Genomic DNA, 19,255 nt, shown 5'->3' with positions numbered 1-19,255 from the left:
AATCCTTTCCGACAAAATATGAACGACAGAAGGCCACGTTTTTCCTCCCACGACTCTGCCATTCAGATGCGGCTGAATAAATGGCGCCGAAACACAAACAACATACCCAAAAAGGGTAGGACAACTTCAAAAAACAACGCAAAGCCAAGACTGGCATCCAAGACAAGCAATCCAGCGCAAAGACATCTGGAAAATTACCAGGACAAGCTCCGAAAGCGAAGGAGTGAAGCAAATTACCAGGAACCTGAAAAAGGTACTTCAAATCCCATGCAAGTTAGCAACGACAGCCCTCCCACCACCAGCAGAGCTGCCAGAGCTAGCTTCAAGCCAAGAATTATTGATGAAGCCACACCAACGCTAATAAACTGCAATCCTGAATTACAAAAAGGCCTCTCGGACGACCACACAACAAACCTAACTAATAGAGTCGACAATTTAGAGAAGAAAATTGACATTTTATTGGCCTTAATCATACAAGGAAGAGATAACAATCATGACATGGAAACATCCAATTAATCCTACATCTACTTATAGTTATATTAACGATATCTATATTCGACGAAAAAGCGCACGTCTGTCTGCTCACAAACTCCTCCACTGTCATCACTTTCCTCGACGCAGCCAAACTCATCTGGAATAATAATTCAATTAGTGGATGGCACAAAAACAATAAACAATACTCTCACCTCAAAGTACCCGGATGAGCAAGCCCAAGACAATGCACTCCAGCTGATCCTGACTAAACGATGCGGAGAAAATCAACAGGACATAAAAGATGAAGCGGTAGATCGATATGAAAAGGATTAGTGTGGCAGAAACATGATGAATAAAAGGCGACTCGCTGCAGCAATTTATGCACAACGTCACTTACCTGAACATTCTTGCCACACGGTCCCGATTAGTATCCCTTATCACCGATGCAATCTACTTGCAGTGCTGCGCTGCAATAGACGGGCCATATAAGCTGCCCACGCTTAGTTCAGGGCACTTAACGCGGAGCTGCAGAATCTATCCTTTCCACTACTCTTAAATTCTCTCAGATCGACGAGCGCCTACATAAGAGACGCTAAAACCTGAAAACAAAACAATAACCCAATAAGAAAATAAACAAAGACAATTAAATAAAGCACTTACCTCAATAAACACAGCCAACTGGCGATCCAACGCAACCAACAAGAGAAGACGAGCCCTGCAAAGAAAAACAAAATCGCCATCTTTCGTGATCATAAACACAAATAATTGACAATCTTACAACGCCGTCTCCACTTCCTGGTGCCACTGCACTAAAAAGGATCACAATCCCGGAGCTGACATCATATTAAAAAGAATTAAAATCCGTCTCCAAATTGTATAAATTTCCTCAGTACCGTTTCTTCAATGATTTCCTGATAATCTGTGTGGAAAGGAAAATTAATAATAACAGAATACAAAATTAATCAAGGACACACAGAAAGATACAAACCGGACAGGCAAACCAGCAAATACAAAAATCCGGCCTCATCCTGCCGATGACGCACACGTAAACCAGGAGACGGGCCCCGTTAAAGCAAAACAAAATCGCCAACTTTTGCGATTATAGATACAAATATCTGACAATTTTATGATGCCGTCTCCACCTCCTGACGCCAATGCATAAATAAAGACCATCTGCGTGGCGCAGATGCCACACCTTTATGCTGCAAAACTTGTCCTCAAATTTTATATTTCTCCCCTGTTCTGCATCATCGACGAATTCTCTCCTAACCTGCAATGAAAGGAAAATAAATAAGAATGCGATACAAAAACTACCCAAGGACACATAAATAACAACAAACCGGACAGACAAAGTAGCAGACGATAACAGTCGGCTCCATCCTGCTGACGTCAAGCACGCAGCTCCAGCTTCCAAGACTTCAACTATTGAAACAAGGGAACACAAGCTATTACTGGGAAATATATATTAATAATATAATACTTATCTAATTGCAAACTTGATGACTCCAAAATCGTGGCATTCTAGCTGCAATAACACAACGACAAGGGCCTCCAATTTAGCCCATACAAAACGTACCTGAAAAGCAAATAAATCAACGCAATTAAAAAAGCAATAAAATACTCACCCCAGACTAGCTTCCTCTTTAAGTACCTGAAAAACAATAATAAACGCAACAATATAAACAAATATACACCAATATAATACTTACCTTAAATTAATTCCACTCAATGTACCTGAAACAACAAAAATTAATGCAATCATAATTAACAAATAGCATATATAATACTCACCAAATACTATTTTTGCATCCATTTCCATGACTATTCCGTTGCGGCGGCTCTCTGCTACAAATCTTAAAACGGCGGCCCCAAGCTGCCAATCCTGACGCTATGGCCACAAGACGCGGCGCACCTGGCTTCCTTCGGTGACAGACCGAGCCACAATCCTCTCTGACGACTTCTTCGCCACGAGACGACTCCACCACCATATAGACAGCAGCTCTCAAAAAATGCAATGACAGCTGCGTGGGGCAACTCATTGCAACTCCTCTTCCTGACGAACGGCAATTTTATCTGCAATATATTCAAACAATTGCATAAAACTGCCACTGACGATACAACTTATACTCACCAAATGACGGCAGCGATGGATGCCGATACCAAGAACAACTAACCTGCAATCGCCGGCCGGACAAAATTGTTGCAAGTGGCCCACTTCCAGCGGCCGCAACAGACCACTGCCATAATGCAACAAAACTTACCTGTGATGACTCCTGAGGCTCTCTGCGACGCGGTGCTCCTGTCCTTCTGATGGGGGTACCTGAAAAGAAATAAATAAAACAATGTTAGTCTAAAATTTTAATGTTTTTTGCAAAATAATTTCATTTTATAAATGTAAACAAAACATGCAAGCTGATAATGTTACCAATCATGTCAATGTCTGAAATCCATGCATATAAAATACTAACTTAAATTTAATACTAACAAACTATGTCCAAGCCCCAAACTCACCCCATGCTATGTTAAACTCAAAAATTCAAATTATTGTACCTACATATTGCATTTATTGTAATCAAAGGCAAAATAAAGTTGTGGATGCGGAACAGAATTCATTCTGTCTCCGTACCTCCACCTACAAAGTAAAAACATCTACCACTGAGGGTGGCAGAGAGAACCACCAAATGACAGCGGCGCGGGATAAACTCTCCACCTATAAATTACCTGCAACGCTATCCGGACATAAATGTTGCAAGTGGCGCGCATCCAGCGTCCGTAGCAAATTCCCTGCCAAACACATCTAATACTCACCTCCAATGACTCTCGAGGACTCCAGCAACTCGGTCCTTCCGTCCTTCTGGCGGGGGTACCTGAAAAGAAATAAATTGTACAATATTAGTACTAAATTTCAATGTTTTTTGTAAATTAATTTCAATTTATTAATGTAAACAAAACATGCAAGATGATAATGTTACCAGTCCATGTCTCTGTCTATAATCTAAAGCCTATGAAAAAAAAATACTAACTTAATATTAAATACTAACTATGTCCAAGCCCCAAACTCACCCCATGCAATGTTAAACTCTAAATTCAAATAATTGTACCTACATATTGCATAAAATGTAATCAAAGGCAAAATAAATTTGTGGATGCGGAACAGAATTCATTCTGTCTCCGTACCTCCACCTACAAAGAAACACCAACACCGACGATACTCAAAGAGAGTTCATATCTACCTCAGCGACCTGCACTAATGCAACCACAGCCACTAATACGGACACAGTTTTAAGAAGCGACAAACCGAACGACGCTATGGGAAATTTCCCCTCTCTCTCACACAGCAACAGCGCAGAGAAAAATCCCAGCCCATCCACCAAAATAGGACTTAATACTTTTTCCCCTCCTTCTTTTACACACACGCAAATAAATAAAGCTGCCGAAACAAATTTAGAAAGCTACTCTAAATCTCCCGCGCTTGCCAATTCAAAAACCCAACCCAACAATGATATTGACAGTGGTGAAATTGCTCCACCACTTATACAAATTAACGAAAGCAAGCAGGAGGAAAGACCAAGTACAACTGCCAAAGCTTTCTGGTCAATTTTTAACCCTAAACCGGACACTTCTAAACTCAGCCTAAGCAAAAAACCCACCACTCGCTCTGTAAATACTGGGAAAAGAAGCATTTCCCCTCATCAAAGGAGTGCTTCTTTACGCCCTGATGCTCAGGGTGATTTAAAATTAAAATCCAACAACAGACCCATGCCCACTGTGGGGAATTTATCAACAGCCCGCACCCTTAGCCGGCCTGCTGCCAAGCGGGACTTATTTAAATCACCGCCCAAGAGCCCAGACGAGCAACCCATGAGTTTCTCGGAAGTGGTTGCTGGAACAGGTCCAATTTTTGTGGCACCCTCAGTTCCGGCTCCAATTACAAAAACCCCGGCCAAGAGAACTAACGACGATCTGGACTGCTCCAGTTTCAAGACGCCAAATAAACGAGTATGCGTGACCGCCAACTTCAAATCTCCCAGCATTTTTCCACCTCTCACCACACCCGTTTTCCAAAGCAAGGCAGCCAAATCTGTATACGAGGAATCCAAAACTAGGAATCAACACTTACTACAGCCGTTACCCTGCAGCATCAAAGCTCCTGCACGCAGCGCAACGACACCGTCCCCTCAAAATACAGATCCTGAGCTGCCACCTTGGAAACTAGTGCCACAAAGCTGCAGAGCGCCACCCATACTCGTTGACGACGTCAAAGAAATTGTCCCGCTCCTGGAAAAGCTAAACTATACAGCAGGAGTCTCCAGCTACACTACCAGGGCAACTGAAGGGAACGGGGTCAGGATTCAGGCTAAGGACATGACCGCCTTCCACAAAATCAAAGATGTCCTTATAGCAAACGGCTTCCCTCTATTCACTAACCAGCCAAAGTCTGAGAGGGGCTTCCGAGTAGTAATCAGACATCTCCACCACTCCACTCCATGCTCGTGGATTTTCAAGGAGTTGCTGACACTCGGATTCACCGCGCGCTTCGTCAGAAATATGACGAACCCGGCTACAGGCGGCCCCATGCGCATGTTTGAAGTGGAGATCGTCATGGCCAAGGACGGCAGTCATGACAAAATTATCTCACTCAAACAAATCGGTGGGCAAAAAGTGGATATTGAAAGGAAAAACAGGACACGGGAGCCGGTCCAATGCTACAGATGCCAGGGCTACAGGCATGCCAAAAACTCGTGCATGAGACCACCAAAATGCATGAAATGCGCTGGCAACCACCTGTCATCCTGTTGCACCAAGCCAAGAACCACCCCTGCTACCTGCGTCAACTGCTCTGGAGAGCACATTAGTGCATACAAGGGATGCCCCGTTTACAAGGCAGAAAAACAAAAGCTTGCGGCCAACAACATTGACACAAACAAAATACGCACAATTAAAGACGCAACTAACAACTTCTATAGACGTCAAGGCCCTCCTCCACGCAATAATACCCCACGGCTGCCACACAGCTCAGCGATCCTGAACAGATCAATCGCTGAAGCTCGCCAGGAGGCAGCCAGAAAGTCGATGTTAAATCCTTTCCGCCAAAATATGAACGACAGAAGGCCACGTTCTTCTTCCCACGACACTGCCATTCAAAGCCGGCTGAATAAATGGCGCCGAAACATTAACAAGATACCCAAAAAGGGTAGGACAATTTCTAAAAACAACGCAAAGCCAAGAATGGCACCCAAGACAAGCAACCCAGCGCAAAGACATCTAGAAAATTACCAGGACATGCTCCGAAAACAAAGGAGCGAAGAGAATGACAAGGAACCTGAAAAAGGCACTCCAAATCCCATGCAAGCTAGCAATGACAGCCCTCCGACCACCAGCAGAGCTGCCAGAGCTAGTATTATACAAAGAGTTATTGATGTAGCCACACCATCGCCAAGAAACTCCAATCATTTCTTAAAAAAAGGATCATCGGACGACCCCACAAGAAATTTAGCAATTAGAGTCGACAATTTAGAAAAGAAAATCGACATTTTATTGGCATTAATTACTCAAGGAAGAGACAACAATCTTGACATGGATACATCCAATTAAATTTACAAATACTTATATCTATTAAAACGACATTTTATAAAGCTTCAAAATCAGTCCCCAAATTGCATAATTTTCCTCAGTCTGTATCTTCAAAGAATTCTCTCCTAACCTGTAATGAAAGGAAAACAAATAAGAATGCAATACATAAATTAATCAAGGACACATAAATAATAACAAACCTGACAGACAAAGTAGCAGATGCTAGTGGACAGCTCCATCCTGCTGACGACAAGCACGTAGCTCCAGCTTCAAAGACATCAACTATTGAAACTAAGGAACACAAGCTATTACTGGGAAATTTATATTTAAAATGTAATACTTATCTAATTGCAAACTTGATGACTCCAAAATTGCGGCATTCCAGCTGCAATAACACAATAACAAGAGCCTCCAACTTAGCCCTCACAAAACGTACCTGAAAAGCAAAAAATCAACGCAATTATAAAAGCAATAAATACTCCCAAGACTAGTTTCGTCCTAAAGTACCTGAAAAACAATAATAAACGCTACTATATAAACAAAGATACACCAAAATAATACTTACCTTAAATTAAATTCCACTCAATGCACCTGAAACAACAAAAATTAATGCAAACATAATTAACAAATAGCATATATAATACTTACCAAATACTATTCTTGCATCCATTTCCATGCCTATTTAGTTGCGGCGGCCCTCTGCAACAAACCTCGAACCGGCGGCCCAAGCTGCCACTCCTGGCGATACGGCCACAAGACGCGGCGCACCTGGGCCTCCAACTTAGCCCTCACAAAACGTACCTGAAAAGCAAAAATCAACGCAATTATTAAATCAATAAATACTCACCCAAGACTAGTTTCCTCCTTAAGTACCTGAAAAACAATAACAAACGCTACTATATAAACAAATATACACAAATATAATACTTACCTTAAATTAATTTCCACTCAATGTACCTGAAACAACAAAAATTAATGCAATCATCAAATAACAACCAACAAATATTATACTTACCAAATTCTATTTTTACATCCATTTCCATGGCAATCTCGTTGCGGCGGCTCTCTGCAACAAATCTCGAACCGGCGGCCCCAAGCAACCAATCCTGAAGCTATGGCCACAAGACGCGATGCACCTGGCTCCCTTCGGTGATTGTCCGAACTACAATCCCCACAGACGACTTCTCTGCCACGAGACGAACTCCACGACCATAATGCCAGCAGCTCAATTAAAACGCATTGACGGCTGCGTTGGACAACTCGCAACTCCTCTTCCTGACGACCGGCAATATGCATCTGCAATACAAACGAACTCATTAAACAATTACATAAAACTGCCATTGACGATATAACGGATCTTCACCAAACGACGGCTGCGTGGGATGCCGCAGATGAGAACAAATCACCTGCAACATGTTGCAAGTGACTCGCTTCCAGCGGCCGCAACTGACCACAGCCAACTTACAACAAAACTTACCTGTGATGACTCCCGAGACTTCCCAGCGACTCGGTGCTTCCGTCCTTCTGGCGGAGGTACCTGAAAAGAAATAAATAAAGCAATGTTAGCCTAAAATGTTAATGTTTATTGTAAATTAATTTCATTTTAAAAATGTAAACTAAACATGCAAGTCAATAATGTTACCAATCCATGTCATTGTCTGAAATCCAAGTCTACAAAAATACTAACTATAATTTATACTAACTATGTCCAAGCCCCAAACTCACCCCAAGCTATGTTAAACTCAAAATTCAAATTATTGTACCTATATATTGCATAAAATGTAATCAAAGGCAAAATAAAGTAGTGGATGCGGAACAGAATTCATTCTGTCTCCGTACCTCCACCTGAAATGTAAAAAACATTCTTGCCACACGGTCCCGATTAGTATCCCTTATCACCGATGCAATCTACTTGCAGTGCTGCGCTGCAATAGACGGGCCATATAAGCTGCCCACGCTTAGTTCAGGGCACTTAACGCGGAGCTGCAGAATCTATCCTTTCCACTACTCTTAAATTCTCTCAGATCGACGAGCGCCTACATAAGAGACGCTAAAACCTGAAAACAAAACAATAACCCAATAAGAAAATAAACAAAGACAATTAAATAAAGCACTTACCTCAATAAACACAGCCAACTGGCGATCCAACGCAACCAACAAGAGAAGACGAGCCCTGCAAAGAAAAACAAAATCGCCATCTTTCGTGATTATAAACACAAATAATTGACAATCTTACAACGCCGTCTCCACTTCCTGGTGCCACTGCACTAAAAAGGATCACAATCCCGGAGCTGACATCATATTAAAAAGAATTAAAATCCGTCTCCAAATTGTATAAATTTCCTCAGTACCGTTTCTTCAATGATTTCCTGATAATCTGTGTGGAAAGGAAAATTAATAATAACAGAATACAAAATTAATCAAGGACACACAGAAAGATACAAACCGGACAGGCAAACCAGCAAATACAAAAATCCGGCCTCATCCTGCCGATGACGCACACGTAAACCAGGAGACGGGCCCCGTTAAAGCAAAACAAAATCGCCAACTTTTGCGATTATAGATACAAATATCTGACAATTTTATGATGCCGTCTCCACCTCCTGACGCCAATGCATAAATAAAGACCATCTGCGTGGCACAGATGCCACACCTTTATGCTGCAAAACTTGTCCTCAAATTTTATATTTCTCCCCTGTTCTGCATCATCGACGAATTCTCTCCTAACCTGCAATGAAAGGAAAATAAATAAGAATGCGATACAAAAACTACCCAAGGACACATAAATAACAACAAACCGGACAGACAAAGTAGCAGACGATAACAGTCGGCTCCATCCTGCTGACGTCAAGCACGCAGCTCCAGCTTCCAAGACTTCAACTATTGAAACAAGGGAACACAAGCTATTACTGGGAAATATATATTAATAATATAATACTTATCTAATTGCAAACTTGATGACTCCAAAATCGTGGCATTCTAGCTGCAATAACACAACGACAAGGGCCTCCAATTTAGCCCATACAAAACGTACCTGAAAAGCAAATAAATCAACGCAATTAAAAAAGCAATAAAATACTCACCCCAGACTAGCTTCCTCTTTAAGTACCTGAAAAACAATAATAAACGCAACAATATAAACAAATATACACCAATATAATACTTACCTTAAATTAATTCCACTCAATGTACCTGAAACAACAAAAATTAATGCAATCATAATTAACAAATAGCATATATAATACTCACCAAATACTATTTTTGCATCCATTTCCATGACTATTCCGTTGCGGCGGCTCTCTGCTACAAATCTTAAAACGGCGGCCCCAAGCTGCCAATCCTGACGCTATGGCCACAAGACGCGGCGCACCTGGCTTCCTTCGGTGACAGACCGAGCCACAATCCTCTCTGACGACTTCTTCGCCACGAGACGACTCCACCACCATATAGACAGCAGCTCTCAAAAAATGCAATGACAGCTGCGTGGGGCAACTCATTGCAACTCCTCTTCCTGACGAACGGCAATTTTATCTGCAATATATTCAAACAATTGCATAAAACTGCCACTGACGATACAACTTATACTCACCAAATGACGGCAGCGATGGATGCCGATACCAAGAACAACTAACCTGCAATCGCCGGCCGGACAAAATTGTTGCAAGTGGCCCACTTCCAGCGGCCGCAACAGACCACTGCCATAATGCAACAAAACTTACCTGTGATGACTCCTGAGGCTCTCTGCGACGCGGTGCTCCTGTCCTTCTGATGGGGGTACCTGAAAAGAAATAAATAAAACAATGTTAGTCTAAAATTTTAATGTTTTTTGCAAAATAATTTCATTTTATAAATGTAAACAAAACATGCAAGCTGATAATGTTACCAATCATGTCAATGTCTGAAATCCATGCATATAAAATACTAACTTAAATTTAATACTAACAAACTATGTCCAAGCCCCAAACTCACCCCATGCTATGTTAAACTCAAAAATTCAAATTATTGTACCTACATATTGCATTTATTGTAATCAAAGGCAAAATAAAGTTGTGGATGCGGAACAGAATTCATTCTGTCTCCGTACCTCCACCTACAAAGTTAAAAAAAAAAGAAAATTGACAGTTTATTGGCCTTAATTATTCAAGGAACAGATAACAATCTTGACATGGATACATCCAATTAAATTTACTCTTACTTATATCTACTCTTACTTATATCTATTCTAACGATATCCATATCCGACCGAAAAGTGCACGTCAGTCTGCTCCAAACTCCTTCACGGTCATCAACTTCCTCGACGCAGCCCAATTTTCCTGGAATACTAATTCAATTATAAAATGGCAAAGGAATATAAACAACACTCTCACCTCAACGCACCCGAATAAACAAGCCTACGACAACGCACTCCAGCTGATCCTGACGATACGATACGGAAAAAACCAACCAGAGCCTAAAAGACGAATCGGAAGATCGATATGAAAAGGATTAGCTCGGCAGAAACATGATGAATATAAGGCGACTCGCTGCAGCAATTTATGCACAACGTCACTTACCTGAAATTTTTGCCGCACGGTCCTTTGAAGTATCTATTATCAACGCTGAAATCTACACAAATTGATGCTCTGCAAAAGACGGGCCAACAACGCTTCCACCTCGTCGAACAGGACACTCTGCTGCTCCCATAAATTTCCAGCTTGACGAGCGCCAACAGCGAGTTGACGCTAAAACCTAAAAGTAAACAATCAACAACAAATTAAATAAACAAAATAAAATCAAACAAAGCAAATACCTCACCCACTGCAGACATAGCTTACCCACATCCTATGCATTAGACAAGAGGAGACGGCTCCACCAAACGTAAAACAAAAAAGCCAACTTTTTGCCTTTTAACACAAAAAAAATCGACATCATTACGATGCCGTCTCCACCTCCTGATGCCACTTCTCCAATAAGGATCACTAGCGCGGAGCTGACGTCACACAATTAAACCGTACCACTTGTCCTCAAATTGTATACTTTTCCTCAGTATCGCATCTTCCACAAATTTTTCCGAAAACCTACAACGAAAAGAAAATTAATAAGAATAGGATACAAAGAAAATTAATTAAGGACAAATATAAATTTACAAACCGGACAGGCAAATTAATAGACGCCAACAGGCGACTCTATCCTGCTGATGAAAAGCACGCAACTGCTTTTTCCAAGATTGTGAACTCTGAAACAAGGAAGCACAAGCTAATACTGGGAATTATTTACTTTAAATAAACACTTATCTAATTGCCAATTCGACGACACTAAACCCGCGGCTCTCCTGTTGCAATGTTTCAAAAACAAAGGGCCTCCAAATTAGTCACAAAACGTACCTGTAAAACAAAAGACTAATGTAACCATAAAACAATTAAAATACTCACCACCAGATTAGCTTCCACCAAATGTACCTGAAAAACAAAAACAAAATTAATGCAATAATTATAAAAACACATAAATTATAAATATAATACTTACCTCCCACCAAATGTACCTGAAAAGAAAAACACAAAATTCCTTTCCTCAGTATCGCATCTCCCACGGATTTTCCGCTAACCTACAACGAAAGGAAAAATTTTAATAAGAATATGATACAAAATATAATTAATTAAGGACAAAGCAAACCGGACAGGCAAATAACCAGGCGACAATAGGCGACAACAGGCGGCTCCATCTTGCTGACGATAAGCATGCAACTGCTCTTTCCAAGATTGTAAATTCTGAAACGAGGAAGCACAAGCTAAAACTGGGAATTAATTACTTTAACAAAACACTTATCTAATTGCCAACTCGACGACCCTAAACCCGCGGCTTTTCCGCTGCCATGTTCCAAAAACAAAGGGCCTCCCAATTAGTTACAAAACGCAGCTGAAAAACAAAATATTAATGCAACCTTAAAAACAATTATAACACTTACCACCAGACTAGCTTCCACCTAATGTACCTGAAAAACAAAAATAAAACAAAACAAAATTAATGCAATAATTATAAAAACAAAAAATTATAAATATCATACTTACCTCCCACTAAACGTACCTGAAAAAACACAAAATGACACAATCACAAAATCAAATAACAAATATAATACTCACCCAATCTCTAATTTTACTTCCATTTCCATGGCCCCAATCGTTGCGACGGCCCTCGGCAACTAATCACGTTCCGGAGGCTCCAAGCTGCAAACCCTGACGAAATGGCCACAAAACGCGGCGCACCTAGCCACCCTAGATGAACGACCAAGCCACAATCATCACTGTCGACTCCTCTGCCATAATGAGACAGATCACACCACAATAATGGCAGCAGCTCCAAAACTACGTGACGACCGCTGTTCCGGACCTTTCTTCAGGCATCCTCTTCCCGACGACCGCCGAAGCTGACCTGCAATTTAACAAGCTAAATAAATAATCGCAAACATCTACCACTGAGGGTGGAAGAGAAAACCAACAAATGACAGCGGCGCGTCATATTCTTACCACCAATAAATTACCTGCAACGCTTTCCGGACATACATATGGCAAGTGGCGCGCATCCAGCGTCCGAAGCAAATTTCCTGCCAAATCACAACTAATACTCACCTCCAATGACTCTTGAGGCCTCCAGCAACTCGGTGCTTCCGTCCTTCTGGCGGGGGTACCTGAAAAGAAATAAAATGTATAATATTAGTACCTAATTTCAATGTTTTTTTGTAAAATTACTACAAATTATTAATGTAAACAAAACATATAAGATGATAATGTTACCAGTCCATGTTTCTGTCTATAATCTAAGCCTAAAGCAAAAAAAAAAAAAAATACTAACTAAATATTAAATACTAACTATGTCCAAATCCCCAACTCACCTCATGCAATGTTAAATTCTAAATTCAAATAATTGTACCTATATATTGCACAAAATGTAATCAAAGGCAAAATAAATTGTGGATGCGGAACAGAAGTCATTCTGTCTCCGTACCTCCACCAGTAAAGTTAAAAAAAAAAAATGCAATGACAGCTGCGTGGGGCAACTCATTGCAACTCCTCTTCCTGACGAACGGCAATTTTATCTGCAATATATTCAAACAATTGCATAAAACTGCCACTGACGATACAACTTATACTCACCAAATGACGGCAGCGATGGATGCCGATACCAAGAACAACTAACCTGCAATCGCCGGCCGGACAAAATTGTTGCAAGTGGCCCACTTCCAGCGGCCGCAACAGACCACTGCCATAATGCAACAAAACTTACCTGTGATGACTCCTGAGGCTCTCTGCGACGCGGTGCTCCTGTCCTTCTGATGGGGGTACCTGAAAAGAAATAAATAAAACAATGTTAGTCTAAAATTTTAATGTTTTTTGCAAAATAATTTCATTTTATAAATGTAAACAAAACATGCAAGCTGATAATGTTACCAATCATGTCAATGTCTGAAATCCATGCATATAAAATACTAACTTAAATTTAATACTAACAAACTATGTCCAAGCCCCAAACTCACCCCATGCTATGTTAAACTCAAAAATTCAAATTATTGTACCTACATATTGCATTTATTGTAATCAAAGGCAAAATAAAGTTGTGGATGCGGAACAGAATTCATTCTGTCTCCGTACCTCCACCTACAAAGTTAAAAAAAAGCTGATAATGTTACCAATCATGTCAATGTCTGAAATCCTTGCCTACAAAATACTAACTTAAAATTAATACTAACTAACTATGTCCAAGCCCCAAAAACTCACCCCATGCTATGTTAAACTCAAAAATTCAAATTATTGTACCTACATATTGCATAAAATGTAATCAAAGGCAAAATAAAGTAGTGGATGCGGAACAGAATTCATTCTGTCTCCGTACCTCCACCTACAAAGTTAACTTGCCACACAGTCCCTGGTAGTATCTCTTATCACCGATACAACCTACTTGCATGCTGCGCTGCAATAGACGGGCCGATCCCAGAACGACGAGCGCCTACATTAATTGACGCTAAAACCTGAAAACAAAACAATTAACCAATAAAAAATTAAACAAAACAATCAAATATTGCTCTTACCTCCTTGACCACAGCCTAATGGTGATCCAATGCAACCTACAAGAAGAGGCGGTCTCCACAATAGAAAAACAAAACCGGCAGCTATCGCGATTATAAACCCAAAAAATTGACAACTTTACGACGCCGTCTCCACCTCTTGTTGCCACTGCACGTTTAAGGATCACTAGCGCGGAGCTGACACCATTTTTTAAAAAGTCTCAAAATCCGTCTCTAAAATGCATAATTTTCCGCAGTATGGTACGTTCAATTATTTTCCGATAACCTGTAAAGAAAGGAAAATCAATAAGAATATGATGCAAAATTAATAAAGGACTCACAGAAAAACGTAAAACTTGCGAGGTAAACAAGCAGATACAGATATGCGATTCCATCATCCTGACGCCACGCACGTAAATCCTTCAACGCAACCGACAACAAGAGACAGGCACCGCAAAAGCAAAATAAAATCGCCAATTTTCGCGATTATAAACACAAAAAGTTGACAATTTTATGATGCCGTCTCCATCTCCTGACGCCATTGCACAAATAAGGATCATTTGCGTGGCTCAGATGCCACATCAATATGCTGAAAAATTTGTCCTTAAATTGTATATTTCTCCTCAGTTTTGTATCCTCGACTAATTCTCTCCTAACCTGCAATGAAAGGAAAATAAATAAGAATGCGATACAAAAATTACTCAAGGACACAGAAATAATAACAAACCGGACAGACAAAGTAGCAGAGGCTAGTGAACGGCTCCATCCTGCTGACGACAAGCACGCAGCTCCAGCTTCTAGGACTCCAACTATTGAAACAAGGGAACACAAGCTATTACTGGGATAAATATATTTATAATATAATACTTATCTAATTGACAACTTGATGACTCCAAAACCGTGGCATTCCAGCTGCAATTTGCACAATAACAAAGATCATCCAAGTCAGCTCCTACAAAACGTACCTGAAAAGCAAAAACAAAATCAACGCAATTATAAAAGCTACTCAATACTCACCCCAGACAAGCTTCCTTTAAGTACCTGAAAAACAATAATAAACGCAATTATATAAACATTTATACCCAAATATAATACTTACCTTAAATTAAAATCCACTCAACGTACCTGAAAAAACAAAAATTAATGCAATCATAAAAAACTGATAACATATATAATACTTACCAAACACTATTTTTGCATCCATTTCCATGCCTATTTCTTCGCGGCGGCCCTCTGCAACAAATCTCGAACCGGCGGCCCCAAGCTGCCACACCTGGCGACAGGGCCACAAGATGCGGCGCACCTGGCTTCTCTCGGTGATAGACCGAGCCACAATCCTCTCTGACGACTTCTTTGCCACGAGACGACTCCTCCACCATATAGCCAGCAGCTCTCAAAAAATGCAATGACAGCTGCGTGGGGCAACACATCGCAACTCCTCTTCCTGATGAACGGCAATTCTATCTGCAACATACTCAAACAATTGCATAAAACTGCCACTGACGATACAATTGATACTCACCAAATGACGGCGGCGAGGGATGCTGAAACCGAGAACAAATCACCTGCAACTCCGGCCGGACACACTTGTTGCCAGCGGCCCACTTCCAACGGCCGCAATAGACGACTGCCAAAATGCAACAAAAACTCACCTGTAATGACTCCTAAGGCTCCACAGCGACTCGATGCTTCCGTCCTTCTGGCGGGGGTATCTGAAAAGAAACAAATTATACAATGTTAGTCCTAAATTTCAATGTTTTTCGTAAAATCATTACATTTTATTAATGTAAACAAAACATGCAAGACGATAATGTAACCAGTCCATGTCTTTGACTATAATCTAAAGCCTACAAAAAAAAATACTAACTTAACATTAAATACTAACTATGTCCAAGCCCCAAACTCACCCCATGCAATGTAAAATTCGAAATTTCAAATAATTGTTCTATATATTACACACACTGTAATCAAAGGCAAAATAAATTGTGGATGCGGAACAGAACTCATTCTGTCTCCGTACCTCCACCAGTAAAGTTAAAAAAAAAAAAAGTACCTCCACCAGTAAAGTTGAAAAAAAAAAAAAAATAAAAGAAAAAAAAGCAACGTTATAATAATTTAAATAAATAAATAAAATATATTAAATAATTAAATAAACAATTAAATTAAACTTATTTAATAACAATAAACGCGATTGCTTGCCAAATTCCCCCACGCGCAAATTAACTAAAATCGTCCTTCTAGTAGACAAATTAATTGTTTAAAATTGTCTTCCGGCCGCAAAGTTCAAAACCGCGACAACAATAAACATTATTAGTCAAACGAAAAGCGAATAACAGTGAACTATTTGTGCAATTTGGAAAAGACGCCGCCATAACCAAAAGGAAAAAGGAGAAGAAACATAAAGACGAAAGGAAGAAAGTACACCTGGAGAAATTTTATAAGAGAAGGAGGAAACTCAAATCAAAGACACGATAAACTGGAGAACACATTAAATCAAAAATCAAGGGTATTTATACCACCACAACTATCGCAATATTCTTTTTATTTTTAATAAAAATAATACATATTTTAAATAAAATAAATAAAAAAAAAACATGTCCAGTTCTGACCACCTTTTCTCTGAAGACGAGGTGCTTTCAATTACCTCTAGCGAGCGATCTTCCCCTATTCACGTAAATATTTCGCCTATGTCTCACGGGTCTGGCAATTCCCTGGTTAAAACGACCAATATTAACCAGAAGAAATTGCCTTTAAAACAAAAGAAAAGCCCAACTAACTCTTCTTGGGTAGCCATGAATTTCTTTAATTCCCTTTCTCTAAATATGAAAGAGAATCTAAATGCAAAAAATGCCCAAATAGACCCCCTCTCGATTACCAATACTGCTGCAGTCAATGTTGGCGCCAAAAGCAGCATCTCGAAGGGGAAATCGCCTTCTTCTCCTCCATTCTCTTCACAAATACAAAAGCGAAATTCACTCCCCACAATGACTCAAACAAATACAGGAGCATACTCAAACACCGACGCTACTCAAAGAGAGTCTTTACCCACCACAGCGACCAGCACTAATGCAGCCGCAGCCACTAATACGGACATAGAATTAAGAGGCGACAAACCGAGCGACGCTATGGGAAATTTCCCCTCGCTCTCACACAGCGACAGCGCAAAGAAAAATCCCAGCTCATCAACCAAAATTGGACGTAATGCTTTTTCCCCTCCTACTTATACACACACACAAATAAATAAAGCCACCAAAACTAATTTAGAAAGCTCCTCTAGATCTGCCGCGCTTGCCAATCTTGACTCTTATCTCAAAAAAGACAATGATAATGACAGTGGGGAAATCGTTTCCCCACTTATACAAATTAACGAAAGCAAGCAGGAGGAAAAACCTAGTACAACTGTCAACGCTTTTTGGTCAATTTTTAACCCTAAGCCGGACATTTCTAAACTCAGCCTAAACAAGAAACCCACCATTCGCTCTGTAAATACTGGGAAAAGAAGCACTTCCCCTCATCATAGGAGTGATTCTTTACGCCCTGATGCCCTGGGTGATTTAAAATCAAAACCCAACAATAGATCCATGCCCACTGTGGGGAATTTAGCAACAACTCGCACCCTTAGTCGGCCTGCCGCCAAGCGGGACTTATTTAAATCACCGTCCAAGAGCCCAGACGAGCAGCCCATGAGTTTCTCGGAAGTGGTTGCTGGAACAGGTCCAATCTTAGTGGCACCTTCAGTTCCGGCGCCAACTACAAAAACCCCGGCCAAGAGAACTAATGACGACCTGGACTGCTCCAGTTTTAAGACGCCAAGTAAACGATTATGCGTGACCACCAATCTCAAGTCTCCCAGCATTTTCCCACCCCTCACCACACCCGTTTTTCAAAGCAAGGCAGCCAAATCTGTATATGAGGAATCCAAAACTAGGAATCTACACTCACACCAGCCGTTACCCTGCAGCACCAATGCTCCTGCACGCAGCGCAACGATGCCACCTCCTCAAAATACAGATGCTGAGCTGCCACCTTGGAAACTTGTGCCACTAAGCTGCAGAGCTCCACCCATACTTGTCGACGATGTTAAAGAAATTGTCCCGCTCCTGGAAAAACTAAATTATACAGCAGGAGTCTCCAGCTACACTACCAGGGCAACTGAAGGGAACGGGGTCAGGATTCAGGCTAAGGACATGACCGCCTACCACAAAATTAAAGATGTCCTTATAGCAAACGGCTTTCCCCTATTCTCCAACCAGCCAAAGTCCGAGAGGGGCTTCCGAGTTGTAATCAGACATCTCCACCACTCCACTCCATGCTCGTGGATTGTCAAGGAGTTGCTGACGCTCGGATTCTCAGCGCGCTTCGTCAGAAACATGACGAATCCGGCTACAGGTGGCCCCATGCGAATGTTTGAAGTGGAGATTGTCATGGCCAAGGACGGCAGTCATGACAAAATTATCTCACTCAAACAAATTGGTGGGCAAAGGGTGGATATTGAAAGGAAAAACAGGACACGGGAGCCGGTCCAGTGCTACAGATGCCAGGGCTACAGGCATGCCAAAAACTCATGCATGAGGCCACCAAGATGCATGAAATGCGCTGGCGATCACCTGTCATCCTGCTGCACTAAGCCAAGAACCACCCCTGCTACCTGCGTCAACTGCTCTGGAGAGCACATTAGTGCATACAAGGGATGCCCCGTTTACAAGGCCGAAAAACAAAAGCTTGCGGCTAACAATATTGACATAAACAAAATACGTACAATTAAAGACGCAACTAACAACTTCTATAAACGTCAAGGCCCTCCTCCACGCAATAACACCCCACGGCTGCCACACAGCTCAACAATCCTGAGCAGATCAATTGCTGAAGCACGCCAGGAGGCTGCCAGAAAGTCGGTGTCAAATCCTTTCCGACAGAACATGAATGACAGAAGGCCACGCTTTTCCTCCCATGACACTGCCATTCAGACGCGACTGAATAAATGGCGCCGAAACACTAATAAATTACCCAAAAAGGGTAGGATTACATCAAAAAATAATGCAAAGACAAGACTTGCATCCAAGACAAGCAACCCAGCGCAAAGACACCTGGAAAATTACCAGGACATGCTCCGAAAACAAAGGAGTGAAGAAAATGACCAGGAACCTGAAAAAGGTTCTTCAAATCCCA

The 19,255-nt window shown here is 41.1% G+C and overlaps 4 long non-coding RNA genes across 12 annotated transcripts; all 4 read right to left on the bottom strand.

Annotated features, from left to right (window-relative positions):
• Positions 1-440: 440 nt before the first annotated feature.
• LOC116802560 lies at positions 441-1,771 on the bottom strand. Of its 2 annotated transcripts, XR_004362836.1 has the most exons (6): positions 1,463-1,771; positions 1,253-1,393; positions 1,135-1,189; positions 872-1,073; positions 687-739; positions 441-631 (listed from the first exon to the last, which is right to left on the bottom strand). It is a non-coding gene; the product is annotated as an uncharacterized LOC116802560 (long non-coding RNA). The 2 variants fall into 2 exon arrangements; XR_004362835.1 differs by having other exon boundaries at positions 1,135-1,393.
• Positions 1,772-6,700: 4,929 nt separating this feature from the next.
• LOC116802563 lies at positions 6,701-7,080 on the bottom strand. The gene is made up of 3 exons (XR_004362839.1): positions 7,064-7,080; positions 6,980-7,005; positions 6,701-6,921 (listed from the first exon to the last, which is right to left on the bottom strand). It is a non-coding gene; the product is annotated as an uncharacterized LOC116802563 (long non-coding RNA).
• An 819-nt stretch (positions 7,081-7,899) lies between these two features.
• LOC116802562 lies at positions 7,900-8,652 on the bottom strand. Of its 2 annotated transcripts, XR_004362838.1 has the most exons (4): positions 8,495-8,652; positions 8,285-8,425; positions 8,167-8,221; positions 7,900-8,105 (listed from the first exon to the last, which is right to left on the bottom strand). It is a non-coding gene; the product is annotated as an uncharacterized LOC116802562 (long non-coding RNA). The 2 variants fall into 2 exon arrangements; XR_004362837.1 differs by having other exon boundaries at positions 8,167-8,425.
• Positions 8,653-10,154: 1,502 nt separating this feature from the next.
• On the bottom strand, positions 10,155-12,690 carry LOC116802558. 7 transcript variants are annotated; one of them, XR_004362831.1, is made up of 7 exons: positions 12,168-12,690; positions 12,096-12,111; positions 11,554-12,019; positions 10,863-11,486; positions 10,602-10,776; positions 10,416-10,498; positions 10,155-10,361 (listed from the first exon to the last, which is right to left on the bottom strand). It is a non-coding gene; the product is annotated as an uncharacterized LOC116802558 (long non-coding RNA). The 7 variants fall into 7 exon arrangements; XR_004362828.1 differs by having other exon boundaries at positions 10,602-11,105; positions 11,179-11,486; XR_004362829.1 differs by having other exon boundaries at positions 10,602-11,486; positions 12,168-12,456; positions 12,566-12,690.
• Positions 12,691-19,255: the final 6,565 nt, after the last annotated feature.

Source organism: Drosophila sechellia, unplaced genomic scaffold (genome assembly GCF_004382195.2).
Source record: "Drosophila sechellia strain sech25 unplaced genomic scaffold, ASM438219v1 U_164, whole genome shotgun sequence".
In the NCBI taxonomy this organism is placed as follows: domain Eukaryota; kingdom Metazoa; phylum Arthropoda; class Insecta; order Diptera; family Drosophilidae; genus Drosophila; species Drosophila sechellia.
The sequence above is the reverse complement of the archived record's forward strand: the minus strand, read 5'-3'. Positions and strand labels throughout refer to the sequence as shown.